General features: G+C 39.3%; 1 protein-coding gene across 1 annotated transcript in view; it reads left to right on the top strand.

Annotated features, from left to right (window-relative positions):
- The window catches only part of LOC122808606 (pleckstrin homology domain-containing family G member 5-like), a 676,293-nt gene that overhangs the window by 261,676 nt on the left and 395,655 nt on the right, over positions 1–18,962 (top strand). The gene's annotated exons all lie outside the window — the stretch shown is intronic.

The following is an 18,962-nucleotide window of genomic DNA, read 5'->3' as shown; positions in this document are numbered from 1 at the left end:
CTGTTGCATACGGTTTTGTGAGGTATTTTATTAGTGTTAGTACTGTACAGCAAATTTACACGTGATGCAATCATATCTCCTGTTTTTATTGTGCACCTGATCCGCTTTGGTTTGCTTAGTTAATGTAGTGATGGCAGAACCCAACATGTGACAACATCAGATGGAAGCATTCCTCTCAACTGCACAGATTTTTACAGAATGCCTTGATTTTGGGCTCAAAGTTTTGGTCTGTTTTCCCATAAATGTGTGGTTTTCTGGCAAATCATTGGCAGATTATTGAGTGTTGAAGTCAGAAAAATAATGACAGACCTTTGAGTTTCAGACTTCATACCCTTCAGAAAATGTATGCTGATGCAAAATGCGTTATTCTATTAACTTTCTAAGTTTGTAAGAGCAGTATTTAAAAGTGCCCCTTTTTTGGGGACTTTGCCCCCCCCCATTATTTATGGCTTTGTCCAGATTTCTTGATCTAAGAGGATGAGAGATATGGATGGAAGCCATATAAACTAAATCCAAAATTATAGTGCATTGCTGAATATCCTACTCCCAGCACAATGACAAACCAATATACAATTTTTGTGAACATCTTAATTAATGGGGAGCAGGCAAAAACATTAAACTAATGTAATCAAATCCTCATGTAACCTAAACAAAACTGCAATCTCATACCTTATGCATTTGCTATAGAATCACAAGCATGTTATGCATTCATAAATTAATAAAAACACACTAGAAAGCATCCCAGAAAAAGAAGATGTAAAGCTATGTGGAACTCACAGAAGATTGTTAAATGAAGGTGTGGCAAAACTGCTATATTGTACCCAAGCTGAAACCCCACCAAAAGCTCGCCTCGACATAATGTCGTGTAATAGGTGATTATATTCTCCCTGGGGCAGGCAGGACTGTGCAAGTGCGGGCATGTCTGTCTAAGATGTTATCACTTACACTAAAAAAGTAGTGCATTACAAGACAAGACTGCTATATCATATGCAGCTAAGGGGCTGCCACCCACCTGCACAACCAATATATACAAACTGAATTCTCATTAACCATCCAGTAAATCCTCTATTCCCACCTGCATTATGAATATGCTAGAATAAAGCTTTCCCATCTGGAAGAAAGCAAGGTTTGGGCAGAGTCAGGGACTTCAAATTCTAGGGATACTACAAGTATTTACGAATACTACAAGTAGGTATTGCCACAGAAGTAGTTCATAAGGTTCATTGCTTTGCTTGTAGATTAGTGGCTATTGCCCCATGCTGAAACTCACATATATGCATATATTCAAGAAAGTCCCTTTTAAAAGTAAGGAGACTAGCAGATTAGACGAAGCTTGTTTCTGAGATGACTGAGCCATGGAGTAACACATTTATCATATTTGTTACTACTAGTACAGTTTTCAAATTATTGCCTTTGCACATGTATTGTCTATCCAATCATTACACTTCTGGAAAAGTGGGCCATTCAAGGCCCAGAAAACAATGCATACATTCCTCCTGTCAAGGGGAATATAATGCTGAGCAGATGGAGAATTTTGAAATTTTCCTTCTAAATAACACTGGTTGTCAAGCTCATCTGTCCTCTTTGCGAGCAGCCTTTGAACGTGCTCTAGTTAAACCAGGAATTTGGTCAACAGAGTGCTGAAGATGGCATTATGCCCTATGACTGGTCAAATGGGTGATGTGTACTGTGGACCGATAACCTCCATGGAGTGGCTAGTAATCTACCTGAGTGTATAATATGGGTCACTGTGGAAGCCTTTTTTCCAGTTGAAGAAGAATGTTGTCCATGCTTAAGGTCTTAATAACAGAATTGATTTTAAGTGTTTTTTCCCTCAGTATATTTAGGTGTCAGGTATCATTTGGTTTGCAAAAGTCACTATGTTATATATGTTAACATTGAATGTTGAGCCATTATTTGTCCAGCAGATATAGGTCGTATTCTGATCTGTCTGTAGAATTATTGTGTCTGAGGGTGGGAGAAGTCAGTGCTACCCAATTTACATTAATCAGTACAGTAACCATTTAAAATGTCGGGACTTGCATTACTGATTCCTGAACATATATATATATATATATATATATATATATATATATATATATATATATATATATATATATGTGTGTGTAAGATTGGAGGGTGTGGAGAGTTTGTCACCCCCAACATCTGGGGGTGAAGGGGAGGCTTGCCCCAGTGCAAAATAAGTTTAAGGGAGAAGATTTATGTTTGATATTCACTCCTGTATTTTTAGTCTTTTTTCAGCCTTTTGGGAGTCAGCAGTGCGAGTCTTGAGATTCAGTAGAGAACCAGTCAGTAGACTTAAAGAGTTACAGTCTAGTAGAAGAAGAGAAGAGAAGAGAGAAGAGAGAGAAGAGAAGAGAAGAGAAGAGAGAGAGAAGAGAAGAGAAGAAAAGAGATGAGAAGAGAGAAGAGAAGAGAAGAGAAGAGGAGAGAAGAGAGAGAAGAGAGAAGACAAGAGAGAAGAGAAGAAAAGAGAAGAGAAGAGAGAAGAGAGAAGAGAGAAAAGAAGAAAAGAGAGAAGAGAAGAGGAGAAGAGAAGATAAGAGAGAAGAGAAGAAAAGAGAAGAGAAGAGAGAGAAGAGAGAAGAGAAGAGAAGAGAAGAGAAGAGAAGAGAAGAGAAGAGAAGAGAGAGGGGAAGAAAAGAGAGAAGAGAAGAGAAGAGAGAGAAGAGAAGAGAAGAGAGAAGAGAAGAGAAGAGAGAAGAGAAGAAAACAGAAGAGAAGAGAGAAGAGAAGAGGAGAAGAGAGAAGAGAAGAGAAGAGAAGAGAAGAGAAAGAGAAGATAGAAGAGAAAAGAGAAGAAAAGAGAAGAGAGAAGAGAAGAGAAGAGAAGAGAGGAGAAGAGAAGAGAGAAGAGAAGAAAAGAGAAGAGAAGAGAGGAGAAGAAAAGAGAGGAGAAGAGAGAAGAGAAGAAAAGAGAAGAGAGAAGAGAAGAGAAGAGAGAAGAGAAGAGAAGAGAGAAGAGAAGAGAAAGAGAAGGAAGAGAAGAAAAGAGAGAAGAGAAGAAGAGAAGAGAGAAGAGAAGAGAAGAGAGAAGAGAAGCCAAGAGAAGAGAAGAGAGAAGAGAAGAGAAGAGAGAAGAGAAGAGAAGAGAAGAGAAGAGAGAGAGAAGAGAAGAGGAGAAGAGAAGAGAGAAGAGAAGAGAAGAGAGAAGAGAGAAGAGAAGAGAAGAGAGAAGAGAAGCAAAGAGAAGAGAGAAGAGAAGAGAAGAGAGAAGAGAAGAGAAAGAAGAGAGAAGAGAAGAGAATAGAACAGAAGAGAAGAGAGAAGAGAAGCAAAGAGAAGAGAAGAGAAGAGAAGAGAAGAGAGAAGAGAAGAGAAAAGAAGAGAGAAGAGAAGAGAGAAGAGAAGAGAGAAGAGACGAGGTGAGAAGAAAAGAGAAGAGAAGAGAGAAGAAAGAAGAAAAGAGAAGAGAAGAGAGAAGAGAAGAGAGAAGAGAAGAGGTGAGAAGAAAAGAGAAGAGAGGAGAGAAGAGAAGAGAAGAGAAGAGAAGAGAAGAGAAGAGAAGAGAGGAGAAGACAGAAGAGAAGAAAAGAGAAGAGAAGAGAAGAGAGAAGAGAGAGAAGAGAAGAGAAGAGAGAAGAGAAGAGTAGAGAGAAGAGAAGAGAAGAGGAGAAGAGAAGAGAAGAGAGAAGAGAAGAGAAGAGAGAAGAGAAGAGAAGAAAAGAGAAGAGAAGAGAGAAGAGAAGAGAAGAGAAGAGAAGAGAGGAGAAGAGAAGAGAAGAGAGAAGACAGAAGAGAAGAGAAGAGAGAAGAAGAGAAGAGAAGAGAGAAGAGAAGTGACGAGAGAAGAGAAGAGAAGAGAAGAGAGAAGAGAAGAGAAGAGAAGAGAGAAGAGAAGAGAAGAAGAGAAAAGAGAGAAGAGAGAAGCAAGAGAAGAGCCAAGAGAAGAGAGAAGAGAAGAAGAGAAGAGAAGAGAGAAGAGAGAAGAGAAGAGAAGAGAGAAGAGAAGAGAAAAGAGAAGAGAAGAGAAGAGAAGAGAAGAGAGAAGAGAGAGAGAGAAGAGAAGAGAAGAGAGAAGAGAAGAGAGAAGAGAAGAGAGAAGAGAAGAGAGAAGAGAAGAGAAGAGAGAAGAGAAGAAAAGAGAAGAGAAGAGAGAAGAGAAGAGAAGAGAAGAGAAGAGAAGAGAAGAGAGAAGAGAAGAGAAGAGAGAAGAAAAGAGAAGAGAAGCGAAGAGAAGAGAAGAGAAGAAAAGAGAAGAGAAGAGAGAAGAGAAGAAAAGAGAAAAGAAGAGAGAAGAGAGAATAGAAGAGAAGAGAAGATAGAAGAGAAGAGAAGAGAGAAGAGAAGAGAAGAGAGAAGAGAGAAGAGAAGGAAAAGAGAAGAGAAAAGAGAAGAGAAAAGTGAAGAGAAAGGAGAAGAGAAGAGAAAAGAAGAGAAGAGAAAAGAGAAGAGAAGAGAAGAGAAAAGAGAAGAGAAGAGAGAAGAGAAGAGAAAAGAGAAGAGAAAAGAGAAGAGAAGAGAAAAGAGAAGAGAAAAGAGAGAAGAGAAGAGAGAAGAGAAGAGAAGAGAAGAGAAGAGAGAAGAGAAGAGAGAAAAGAAGAGAGAAGAGAAGAAAAGAGAAGAGAGAAGAGAAGAGAAGAAAAGAGAAGAGAAGAGAGAAGAGAAGAGGAGAAGAGAAGAGAAGAGAAGAGAAGAAAAGAGAAGAGAAGAGAGAAGAGAAGAGGAGAAGAAAAGAGAAGAGAAGAGAAGAGAGAAGAGAGAAGAGAGAAGAGAAGAGAAGAGAAGAGAAGAGAGAAGAGAAGAGAGAAAAGAAGAGAGAAGAGAAGAAAAGAGAAGAGAGAAGAGAAGAGAAGAAAAGAGAAGAGAAGAGAGAAGAGAAGAGAAGAGGAGAAGAGAAGAGAAGAGAAGAGAAGAAAGAGAAGAGAAGAGAGAAGAGAAGAGGAGAAGAAAAGAGAAGAGAAGAGAAGAAAAGAGAGAAGAGAAGAAAAGGGAAGAGAGAAGAGAAGAGAAGAGGAGAAGAAAAGAGAAGGGAAGAGAAGTCCTGCTATACCTCATTGATAAATGGTGAGGAAGAGCAATCTCTCACTTTCACCACGTGGGTCATATTGGAAAGTCAGTTCCCAGCTCATCGGAATGCATATGTGTTAATCCTGCGCACACTAAATTTATTTATAATTCCTTCATGAGACATAGTGATAGATGACTTCATGAGATCAAAGTGCACTTAACAATAGTTCACAACCAATCAGGGACAAATCTCAACAGAATCAGGAACAAATCCAGAAATCATCAGAGACAATCAGGGGCACTTTTCAAATATTAGTAGTATTAACTTGAGACATTGACAGAATAAGAGAATAAGAATTAATATACTTTTTCTGAAGTGAAAGAAGTTTATAAATAATTATTAAGGTAATCAAATGTAGTAGGTATGGCTTTTCCTTAGCAAATCTGTACTGGATTTTATCTAGAAGTTATAAGTTTATAATGTGTGTGAATAAAGATGCTTGTCGAAACTTCATGCATGTTTGTGCTATTGAAGAATATGGTAGGCAAAACAAAATACTTGGGTCTAAGGATATTTAGTTTGTTAAACAGTAGTGTCATTCATAAATAAAATAAATAAATAAAATCCATGCACCGTGAAATACTACCACTCTTTGTGTAGAAAAAACGAGGGTGTTACATGTTTTGACTGTTGTATTTTGCAGTGGTCTGTGTTGTACATTAGTTGATGACAAGACTGAAAAATATGCCAGCTCCTTTCTTTGCAAAGGTACTTTGAGAGAGAGAGAGAGAGATTACTTACGGTTTAGACTTTAAACAGCCTACAAAACAAACATTCATTATAAACAAAGTTATGAAGCCAAACACTGTATTCTGCGGGTTACTGATGCCATAAGCTTCTTTTCAAAGCAATCCAACAGTATGTCACCTCCTCTCTCACAGTCAGTCCTCTCTGAAAAGAAAGTTCATTTATATGACTGTGTCAGATAAAGCAAGGATTAGCTGCTTAGGCCCAGGAATACGACAATGCAACACGAATGCATGAAGTAAAGAATGACACTGCACATTTGCCAAAAAGGCAATTCCACAATCATTGAGAGATGTCACTTTCTGACCAAGATGTGAAGATTTTTACAATGCTATTTCTTGAGACGAGGAAGTAAAATAAGGAAGAATGGGACATTCTTTCTGCTCCCTTAAACACGTCATAGAAGCAGATTAATGACATTACACTGAACAGAATTTAGCATTCAGAAATTCTTGTCCTTCCTTTGTTTTGATTCAGGTTATTATGGGTATGCCAGATCCTGTAATGTTTATCTCTTGCTTTGTTATTTTGTCTCATGCAATTACTTGATAACAGAGATTCCATTGTTCCTTTATATGTTTCTCAGCAGTAACTGTAATATTATTTCCTGCAAGACTTTCACCTGGTTTTACAACATTCCCAAAGCTCCTTTATGTTGGTTCCTCTTAAGCACAACAATACAGGTTCATTTTTTCACATTCTCTAGTCATAGGTTCATAGGTTCATAGGTAGTTACTAGGCTGTCTGCCCTAGGGCATTTATAAGCCTAGCCAGAGTGTATTTGGCTTCCACCTCCCTATTAGATTAACCTACTGTGCCTCTGTAAAGTAGGTCACAGAAGGTATCCTTTTAAGATTAGTTTACTGTGCCTCTGTCTAGTAGGGACACAGAAGAGATCCCAGGGGTGAATTTACGATTTCCCATCCACACATCCAAATTTCGCTTGAATAGGGTCAGCGCGGGGCTATGTCTAACATGAATTGGGATTCTATTCCAGAGTGAGGAGAGCCTCTGGGAATGAATCTGTCCCTCCAGCATGTCTTATTTATTTTTGTGCTGAGGTTTAGGTCCCTGGAGCGTGTAGCTCTAAGGGACTTGAATTTTTTGAGGTGGAGCATGTCCATTAATTCTGGGTTTGACATGGCTTTGTACGTCAGGCATAGATCGCCTCTGAGTAGGCGGTAAGCAACTGAGTAGAGCTGGAGTTTCTTTAGTCGAGTTGCATAGGACATCTGTTTGTAGCCCATGATCCTCTTGGTGAGGTACTTTTGGGGTCTCTCCAGTTGCTGCAGGTGTCAGGTAAGGTACATCCCACAAGGGGCATTGTATTCAATTATGGGCCTGATGAGTGACGAGTAGAGGGACACAATGACCTCTCTTGATCTAGATGCAAACCCTTTCATGATAAGGTGGGCTATATAGAAGGTCTTTCTAACCACTTTGGCAACGTGATTATCAAAGGAGAGATTACTATCTACATTGGTCCCCAAATCTCTAATTACTTCTTCTGTACTTAATGGATTACCACCTATGTGGTAATTTGTGGGCACCTTGTTTTTCGCAAAGGGGATGACTATGCACTTTTTAGCATTTAGCTTGAGGCCGTGGTTCTGGCACCAAGCATCCATCTCTGTGAGACCCTTTTGGAGGATGCTTGCGTCAGCTGGAGATTCGATTATGGCCCCCAGTTTGCAGTCATCTGCAAACTTTGTCAGCCATAATCCCCCTGTGTTAGCCTGACCTCAGAGAAGTATATACCGAACAAGAGAGGTCCCAGAACTGAGCCATGTGGGATGCCACTTGTAACTGGTTTGTATTCGGACATGGCACCTGCAATTCTGACCATGTGTGTTCTATCTCTAAGCCAGTTTACAACCCATCTTGTGATATAGGGGTTAATATTTAAGCTGGTAAGCTTATTTATGATGCCTGAGTGGGGTATTGTGTCGAAGGCTTTTGTGAGGTCCAGGTAGGCTGTGTGGACTACCTTGCCCTCATCTATGGCTTTGGTAACTGTTTCAAAGAAATCAACTAGGTTTAAGAGGCATGATCTGCCCTTAACAAAGCCGAATTGGGTAGGGTCCAGTGTCTGGAGGCTCCCAATGTCTTTGTTTATGAGTTCCATGATAATACGCTCCATAGCTTTATAGACCAGACTAGTCAGGCTTATGGGGCGATAGTTTCTGGGGTCCGTTGTGGCACCACCTTTGTGGAGTGGGACCACTGTACGCCATTCTTTGGGTACATATCCTGTAGTAAGGCTAAATTTGAACAGTGACTTAATGTGAGGGTTCAGTTCTTCTTGGAGCTCATGTAAGACACAGCCTGGGACACCGTCCGGTCCCATAGATGCTGTGTTTTTTGCTTTGGAGAGGGCAGCTTTCACCTGTGCATCTGTGATGTCAGAGAGGTTACATTCAGTTGGGATAGGCGTTTGCTCCTTTGGGGGGGAAGGGGGGGTTTGCGCTGAATCTGTCTGCCAGGATGTTGGCTATGTCTGTAGGTTCAGTATATTTTGTACCGTTATGCAACAATTCAGAGCATATCTGGGAGTTTCCGCCCATGTTTCTGACATAACTAAAGAAGGCCTTGTGATTATCTTTACTGTCTAGGGCAATTTTTCTTTCGAAACTGGCCTTTGATGATTTTATGAGGGATCAAAGTTTCTTGCTAATACTGATCAGAGATGCCTTCCCTTTTTGGGATTTTGCTCTGTCATGTAGTAGCTTCCTCCTTCTGTTGTATAGCTTATTTATGGCCGGGGTCCACCAGACCAGTCTCCTGTTTTTGGAGAAGTGAGTCTTGGTTTTATTTGGGATAGCATGATCCATGCTTTCCTGCAGGTGCTCATAGAATGCATTTGTAAAGGATTCTGCGGATTGGGCTGTATTTTCCTCTGGCCCAGGGGCTTTGAAGGATTCCACCTCAGTCTTGAGAAAGTTGGCTCTGGAAAAATTCTTTACAGTGATTTCCTTGGCTGGGGGTGGGGACGGGATATGGATGTCTAGGGAAATTTGTTTATGGTCTGATCTTACCAATGAGGGGTTTACCTCTGGTGTGGAACATAGAGTCCCCATGTTGGTGATGACCAGGTCCAATATGTTGTTCCCTCTTGTGGGAGTGGTGACCAGTTGTTCCATTGCATTAGAGTTTATAAATTCAAGGAACTGTTGGGTGAGGGTGTTTGGGCTTGAGTAGTTTTCCCAGTTAATGTTTGGGTAGTTGAAGTCACCCAATAACATAGTGTTTGGAGAGACCTTCATATTCTCCAGTGTTCTCAGGAATGCCAAGTGGGGTTCCTGTAATAGGGAGGGTGTTCTGTAGCATGCTACAAACTGAAAGGCAGTTTTGCCCGCTGTTAGTTTCACATGGATGGTTTCCGATGCTTCATGCAGTGCCACTAACCTGGAGGTGTAGGTATCTTTGATGAATATAGATACTCCCCCTCCTTTTGTGCTTCAGTCCGAGTTTTGGGGCCGAAACGCATGGCATGAGTTATAACCTGGTAGTGCTGGGGTGCTCTCAGGAGCCTTGAACCAGGTTTCTGTTACTGCACAGACATTGATTTTCTCCATACTGAGGAGAGTCTCGAGTGCGTGCATCTTGAGGATTAGACTTCTGGCATTGAGTAGCATTACCTTTAGTTTTTTTATCTTTGGGTTGTCTATGGAGGTGGGTTTGTCCTTTGAGCCTTGCCTAAAAAAGGCACTATGGGGGTGGCAAGAGTCTTGGCCAGTACACGAAAGCCTAAGGGCGACAGGTGCAAGCCGTCCCTAGTGAAGCAACGTGGCTTGTCGAGCATGTCATCCCAGGCTGACAGACACTGGATCCCCTTTGAATGACACCGATACTTTAGCCAGTTGTTGAAACTGATCATTTTGTCTTTATACTGCGGCATCATTCTTGGTGAGGGCAAGATGCTACTCAAGGTCAGGGACATACCAGTCTTGGCTACATGGTCAGAGAGCTCCTCTATGTCTCTTTTCATGTAGTCCAGGGAGGTACATCTCAGGTCATTCACACCAGCATGGACAATGACGGAGTCATACTTGTACTTGCTTTGGAGTGACCTGAGTGCTTGCGTTATGTGGCGGATCCTGGCACCCGACAGGCAGCTTACAGTGACCTTCTCCTTGTTCAGTCTGGTGAGTGGGACGTCAGTGTGCCGGACAATAGAGTCCCCTATAACAAGTGTATTTGGTGTGTTGTTTGGCCTTATGGGCTGTGACTGTGAGGCACACTGACTTTGTGAGATATGTGATTTGTGGGTATTGTTGAGGGGTGGCTGTTGCTTGGATATCTGCTTAGGAGGTCTTTGCTGTTTAGGCAGATTTTTATTTAGAGCCTCTGAGTATGTTTTTGTGTGTTTATGTGTTGGGTATGCAGATGCAATAGGTCTGTGTGAGACTGGATTTGTGGTGTGGGTGGTTACCTTTTTCTCCTGTCTGACTGTGCCAGTCTTGGGTTGAGAGAGCTCTGCCTCCAGTTTGGCTGTGTAACTGCATCTCTCACATGTATTAGAGTTTGTTGGAAGGAGGAGAGGGTTGTTCAGGTACATAAGGCAATTGTAACATTGCCTCAAAATTCCCAGATTCACCAGCTGGGCTGGAGAGTAACCTTGAAACTGACCCTTGGACATACCAGATTAGTATAGGGAACTGTTTTTTTTTTTACTGATCAGATTAGGGAAGGGAACTGATTATTCACTTGATCAGGAAGGACCAATCGGGAGTCTAATACTTATGAGAAGTCAAGGAGGGTGTAGTGCTTTAGTTAGTTAGTGTTTCCTTATAAGAACTGAGCAACTGCAGGGCTTTAGAAAGAGAATAGAGTTATTACTTTGAGAGTTTGAACAGTTCTACGGGAAAAAGTGAAGAGCAGACTTTGTGGAGCCTGCAATAGTTTAAACCTGTTTAGGCAGCGCTGCCCGACGCTGCTCAGTACGCAAAACCGCGCAAAAAGAGAGTTGTAGAGTTTTAAGAGAGAGATCAAGGAGTTTAGAATTGACCCAAAATGGCCAATAAAACTACAGCTTCTAGGTAGTAACCACTCCTCCAGGGACAGGCAGGCTGTTCAGTGTTTACCACTCGCACTGGTGAACACAGCGACTTCCCTTTAGCCCAAGCAAGCACTGGCCCACTAGAAACTTCCAAACAGTTCAGAACAGCAAATCTGTAACTGAACTTTCTTAACTTTCAGAAAGTAGGAAAAAAGCAAGATTTTTTTGTTTCTTTTTTTCTTTTTGTTGTAGTTTAAAGGTAGCAGAGATACACAAGCAGCAAAATAATCACAACAGTGCAATAAATGACCCCACACTTAAGTGCTAGGCCAAAATCAGGTAAAATGCAGTTTTTAGAGAAAAAAAAACGATTTTAAATTAAGTGCAACACAGGAAATGCAGTAAACAGGCTCTAGATGTGTTCCAAGTACTGTTACTGTTACAGATATAAACTTTAGCAAGCCGGAAAATGCAAAAAGTAGGCGGCAAAGCAGTAAAACTTAACAAAAAATCAGAAGAAAATACTTAAAATCACAAAAGTGTCTCCTTTTCTTCTCTCAGCGTGTTCTCCTCTAGAATTACATAAAACAATTATTTCTTATAGTTAGTTTTAGTTTTCAGGTACTCCCTCCCCAATTTCACTATTTATATTTTCTTGGTATGTCTTGTTTTCCTAAAGCAGTTTTTCTTGGTCTGTGAACTCAATAGACACCTGTACATACCTGCACAGTAATAAGTGTGTGATTGTGCTTTACTAATCTTAATTTATCCAAGACTTCACTGGCTAGAGTTTGAATATTCAACTTGTGATTTGTGTATGTATAACAACAACTGATGGGGATGGACAGGTAGACCAGGAACCTACTACTCAGAGCAAGAAGCACTTATGTTCTATATTGTGTGTGTGTGCATGTGGGGGTATTGTGGTTGTGAAGCAGCTGTAAGACTGATTTCTAGAGTTACGCATGTATGAATGGTTTCAGCTGGGCTTTAGAACAATGCACAGCAGAGAGATTGTGGTGGAGAAAGGAAAAGGTCATCCACAAAGAAATCTGCCCACAGAAGTTCAAAAGCAGAAATATTGAAAATAACAACCCTCTCTATGACAGAATCAAACTAGTCTGTGGACACCCTGTTCGAGCTCCCCTGTCTGATGTTTGACAGCAGAGCTTAACATTGGGTGGGATAAGAAAGAACATCATGTGATGATTGTTAATCTTCCTAGACAAAATGCAATTAATTAATTCTAGTTTGAGGCTGCCAATCTCAGTAATACGCTGAATGTTATTGGCTTAATTCTTTTTTCGTATGACAGAGTTCTAATGAAGCAGAGTTTATTAGGCTTATTCCCCAAGCCTGAAAGAAATGTTCTAGAAAACTGTCCTTTCTGTAATGCTGCTCTAAGTATATATCCTACAACTGCATAATACTACTGTGTATCACTGCAGGGCAAATGATAAGAATCATTAGTTCCCTCTTAGTTTGAATTGATTAAATCTAAGTCAATTAATTAGTCTTTCTTGGATCCTTGAACCTGTTTCTGCCATGATTTTTAACACAAAGGCAAGAAGAAATGCAATGCATACACACACACACACACACACACACACACACACACACACACACACACACACACACACACACACACACATACATACACACACACACACACACACACACACACACACACACACACACACACACACACACACACAAACACATAACACATTCATACAAGCACACCCATATAGCCTTACAACATAGGTTCATAAGTTCATAGGTTGGTACTAGGCTATCGGCCCTAGGGCCTTTACAAGCCTAGCCATAATAATTCCCTGGCTATTTCTTCCCAGAATATTTACTTCCCTGGACCCCTGTCTAGCAGGGTGACTGACGTGATCCCAGGGGTGAATTTCCTATCTCCCATCCAATCGTCAAGGTTCCTTTTGAAGAGGGCCAAAGAGGCACTCTGCTTGACATGTATGGGCAGTCTATTCCAGAGTCTGGGGAGTCTCTGGGTCAGGAGCCTATCCCTCCAGCATGTTTTGTTTATTGTGATGACAAGGTTTAGATCCCTGGAGCATGTGGCTCTGACATAATGACATAATGAAACTGAGTACATGTAAAGAAAAAAATTAAAAGAAAAACTATGAAAGCAGCACAATACTGTAAAGTATATATCTATATCTACATATCTATATATCTATATCTATCTATCTATCTATCTATATATATATATATATATATATATATATATATATATATATATATGTATACATATATACATATTGAGTGAACACTATCAAAATGTAAGTATCATCATTAGGGTTTGGGGGTTAGCATTACCATCAGTGTTAGGACATGGTTTATAATTAGGTTTATGGCCAATACTAGGGTTAAGGTTTGTATATTTCTCTCTATATATATCTATCTATATATACATACACACACACACACACACACAGACACACACACACACACACACACACACACATATATATATATATATATATATATATATATATATATATATATATATGTGTGTGTGTGTGTGTGTGTGTGTGTGTATGTATAAATACATATACATATATATGTATATGGGTCTACCTTGACTCATCAAAATGACATTTCAGTGAATCCAAGCTGGCCGATCTCACTTGTCCAAAAGCCTTTAAATCGAAAGCACTGACTGCCGAAATCCTTCCCCTTTGAAAGGAACCACTTGGCCACCATGGTAAACTTTGTCCTTTTTTCAGTGTAGTGTGATTATGGAGTTGGTATATTTAAGTAAGGGGGGTGTGGGGGCAAAGCTCCCCACTTGGGTGGGTTTAGTTTCCATTTAGTTTTTTTTTTTTTTTTTTTTGTGGTGATCAAGTGGTTCCTTTCACAGGAATAGTATTTTGACAGTCTGTGCTTTCAGTTTAACAGTATTTTGGAGAAGTGGGAGTAGGCCACTTATATATACATATACATATAGATAGATATGAATTCTAATCTTAAGCTTTAATGTTAATGGTAACCCCAACCCTAATGCATAATTGCCCCATTACAGAGTTAATACTGAAATTTGGTATGATTTATGCTAGCTTCACATACTTACTTACTTAGAATTCTGCTTTCTGATAATCACTGAATAGTCCAGCTTTCAATGCTCTGCACTTCAGTATATTGAAACTAACCCCTCTATGCAGCATATAGAGAGACAGAGAGAGCAGGAGAGAGAGAGAGAGAGAGGTGTTATACATGCCATATCTTGTACTGCAGACTTTTTTAGGTCATCATGAGTGGCAAAGAAGCCATATTATCTAATCTCCATATTAGATAATCTTACAGTGAAGGATATTTCATATAGCATGCAAACAGGACAGTATGTGGTTCCCAGTTATCCATTTTGCTATACTTTTATTTTGAATGAATGTTTCTCTTTCACTTCAGTGATATTTGTTATTTGTCGGATTTCTCTACTGAAGAAACTTAAAAGACTTAAGACCTTTGTGTATGTTTTTATGAATGGAGAAGCTTGGGCGTGATTTTCTATTCACATCCTGTGATACTCGTATAATATATATCTTCTGTTTTTGTACTTTAATGTTCTTAAGTAGTATAGAGAAGTTATATTAGGCTTTATTAATTTTAGACCTTATTTATTTTTGAGCTACATTATGTAGTTGCATCAGTTCTGTTTGCTCGAAACAATATTTTCTGAATGGCTAGTTGCTATCAATGTTTTTTTTTTTAATATATTTTGTCTTCTAATTTGAATGAGTTACTTCTAGATGTTTGATTTTTCCAATGCTGATTTTGGTGGGCAATGTTGTCTTTTTTATACTGGAGTGAATGGAAGACAAAAATGTTCTTTTTTTTTTTTCTTTCTTTGCTTTGGCTTGCATACATGTGCAAACAAAAAGAAAACAGAAATAAAATACAGAATAAATAGAACAAATAAAAGTGTATCTCATTGTTCCAATCTCAAAAATGTTGCTGCAGAACCAGCCTTATTAAAGCAAATGTAAGCAGATCAACAAAGGCCTAATTAAACTGCGAGGAAATAAATAAAGCTTCAAAATAATGCACCACCCAAGAAGACCATTTCATCAATAATAAGTGTCTTTCAGCATGAACCTGAAATCAGAGTTGTTGATATTTTCTTCCTCACTAACAACCTCTTCCGTTTTTTTTTTTTTACAGTCAACAGTGCAATGTTGAATGCTGATTTTTATAATCATAAAGTGCAAAGCAAAAAGTCACATCTTCAGACTGTAAAATCGTTCCTTATTCTCTGCACTAAGCGGCATCAGTATGCAGTACAGACGGCTACAGAACTGTTCCACGAAAGCAGATTTTCTGAGCCTCATCTCCCTGAAACTTGATTCTTTGACAATGCCACTCTGCAACTCCAAAATAAATGAGACAAACTTCTATAAAAAAGAAGCCAAAGGATCGGTTCACCGTAAATCCAATAGTTAAAGAATCCAAAATAAAACAAATACACTGAAAACGTTAATTTATTTAAGCCACAAACAAATATAGCTTTTCGTCGGCGACTCTTCACCAACTTCCTCAGAAATGTAAAATATCACGCCACTAATGTGGCGTGTTTAAATACTACACTAAAATCACATAAGATCAACACACTCTCCTTCAATCAGAAATTCAACTTTAAGTTAAACTTAATACATACCAATTAAAACCAAAAATCACCGTTACATGCTGGCGAGCCAAACAGGCTCTACCATATATTGCAACACTTAAACACCATTAAATATAACCCAATACAAATTAAACTGCATGTTTGCAAAGCTATTAGTAATTAAACAAACAAAATCCTTTCAAAAGTAGCCTCAGTAAAGTGCCAAGGCAAACTAGCTACATTCACAAATAAATTGAATCCAAACTTATATTAACCAATAACTATAATCAAATATATAATAATAATAAACATGATAAAACTTCTGATAGAGGTTCTACCTCTCCAAACTTCTCAATTTCAATACACTGGTAATGGACAGCATACTGTTTAAGCCTGGAAAACAGTAGGCTTCTAATTTTAGCTGCCATACTAATTCCTTGAGTTCCAACATCAACGATTCAGGACCCCCCATTGTCTGAAGCCTTCTGATCTATAACTGTGAAGTTGAATTCATGTTCAGGGTACTCTTTAATGTGCTTGGCCAGTGCAGTGTTCATTTTTTCTTTCTTGATGGCATATAAGTGTTCATATAGGCGCTCATGTAACCTCCGGTCCGTTTTGCCTACGTAAAACACAGAACATAAAGAGCACTTAGCCAAGTAAACCACGTGTGCACTGGAACAATTAAATCTCCCCCTGATGTTGTATTTGGTTTCTCTGATCATAAAGTGCATACCTGCTTTGACAAACCGGCAATATTTGCACATACTACATTTAAACATTCCAGATCTAGCATTAAAAGACTTGGGTTTCATTTCTAAGATATTCTTTAGGTTAAGACCTCTCCTTCTTTGACAATGCCACCACTTCCATTGTAAGACACAGTTGGAGAATCATGCAGCAGCTAAGTACCATTTCTGGGTGTTTGTCCCCTCCCCCTTGTAATGCTACTGTGAAGTTAATTATATTAGCTAGGATGTGGGGGTGCAGGGGACTTACCCCCACTGCGAAAAACACAGAAAACTGTGTTTCAAGGAGATTATTGTCAGCAAATTGTCTTCTGAGTTGTAGAAGCTCAAGGAATTCTCATTCACCTACTCATCATGGAAGTGGTACAGAAAGAATACACTTCTCATATAATTAAGTACATCTTGTATTTACGCAATCACTTCTTCAATTATTTGAAAATGCTGCATGTAGCTTTCCTTTAATAGTAAAATGCAAAGCAAAACAATTGCACTTGGTAAAATCTGCTCATCCCTGTCTGCTTTAATGTCTTCGGCACATAGCAGTCACAGCTTAGCTGTTAGATATGTTTTTAGTCCCCTAGCTGCAAACATCAAAGATTGAAAACAAAAGTCCCCAGGACTTGAACAGGTAGACAACTTTCTGCACAAGTGTACACTGCACAGAGCTTTTTATTAAGATAAAACCATTGCTTAGTCTGAAAATAAATGATTATAATGTTATAGAGTAGTATATAAATATTTCTGCATAGCTTTACTTTCTTACTACATTGCTTTCACAAGTAGCATCATAAGTTTTAGCAGCCAGCTGAAAGCAGTTTTGCATGTTGCAAATTAAAATCTACACGAGGCAGCCAGTTTTGGCAGACAGCATGTATACAGGAGCTCTGCAACCCCATCTGCATTAATGTCTATGACATATAGCAGTGCACTGCAGAGCTATGAAATCTGGTTCTTGTCCCTTTTCTGCATTAATCTGTATGGTGCAGGGCATCACACAGCATAGCTGACACAAGTCACCTGACCCTGAACTGACAGAGTGACATCCTGTGCAAATGTACACAGCATAGGCATTTTCTTAAAATTAAAACCTCATTATGATTGCTTAGACTGAAAATAAATTGTTATAATGGACACAGCTACAGCGCCTGGTTTTCTAGAATGGCACCCATCAAGTTGAGGAGCAAAAAAAGTCTCCTGTCTGAAAATCTGGTTCTCCTCACCTAGGGAGAAAATCAAGTGCTTTTCTATACTCCTTATCGCTTAGTTCTGTGTGAAAAAAACAAATGTTACCTTTAAAACCTGTAGCAAGCTACCACTTATAAAACACATGAAGAGCTGAAGCTTGCCAATCCCAGCAGTAAAAGCAGTGCTGCAGTTAATTTTCATACTGCCATTCAGAAATGCCTGCACAGAAATGAATGTCGGTAGTGTACTACTGACCGAGGTGATCAGCAACTCCAGAAAGTGCCCCCATAACACCTTGCAGCTGGGGCAGCACCCCCTCCCCCCCGTGTCTCACCATAGCTACACCTGTGCCTAAGGGGCATTCAAATATAGCTATGACGGTTTTCTGCATTGCTTACACCAGTAGTGTCAGAAGTATTAGCAAATAACTGAAAAGGATTTTACATTACATTACTCAGAGAGAGAGAGAGAGAAAGAAAAAAAAACATGCTTCTGCAGTCTGTTGCTTTAATAAGTACATTAAGTTAATACATATATATATATATATATATATATATATATATATATATATATATATATATATACAGGTTCCCTGTAGAATCTCAAAAAACTGAAATACCAAATGTCAGTTTACCAAGATTCTAATCCTGAATGCTCGGAATAGCGAAACACCAGAAGCGTGAAATTCAAAATCCCGAAGTTCGGAGCTTCTGGTGTTGTGGTGTATAAATGGATGTAAGTGCAGGTAAGTTTGTATGAGTGTGTAGGTTATGTACTGTAGTGTATGTTAGTGTGTGTTTTGGTTGTGATGTGTGTGTGCAAGGGGCTGTGAAATGTGTGGGTGTGAGTTGCCTTTGTGTGTGTGATTGTGCGGTCTCGGAGTTAGAATATATAAGTAGAGGGGGTGTTTCTAGTGTATTTTAGTTTTGTTTGTGTGTGGGGGGCAGTTATGTGTATGTGAGTGTGTGTATGTAAGTGTCGGGATTTTTAATTTCGCGGTTATGGGCATTCGGGATTGTGGTGTTTCGGCTTTATGATCTCGATATTCTGAAATTCGGTATTTCAGAATTTCGAGATTATAACGTGAACCCATATATATATATATATATATATATATATATATATATCTACTTGAATACACCGACATGCCAAAACACCGATGACGAGAACACCGAAACCAGAAGATCGACAACTGAGATTACCGACAGCTTAAAAGTCCGATATTGAGAACACCGACATGTTAAGGTAAGTGTGTGATAGTGACAGACTTTAGGGTTAGGGGCGGGTTAAGTGAGTTAGGGTTAGGGTGCAGGTTAGGTGAGTGTGCGATATAGTGACGGACCTTAGGGTTAGGGTTTGGGTTAAAGGTTAGTGCATAGATAGTTGCGTATGTAAGGTTTAGTGTAGGTTTATAAGGTTTTTGGTTTGCTTGTGTTGTGTGTGTATTTTTCGGAAAAGGTATTTGTTTTGTTTTGTTGGTTGTCGGTATTGTGGTTTGTCAGGCATGTGAAGTTTCGTGCTTTTAAACTGTCGGTCATCTCAGTTGTCGATCTTCCAGTCTTGGTGTTCTCGTCATTGGGGTTTTGGCGTGTTGGTGTTTTCAAGTAGACTCATATATAT

Source organism: Protopterus annectens, chromosome 8.part0 (genome assembly GCF_019279795.1).
Source record: "Protopterus annectens isolate FY-2018-M chromosome 8.part0, PAN1.0, whole genome shotgun sequence".
Classification (NCBI taxonomy): Eukaryota; Metazoa; Chordata; order Ceratodontiformes; family Protopteridae; genus Protopterus; species Protopterus annectens.
This window is presented reverse-complemented; position numbering and strand designations above follow the sequence as displayed.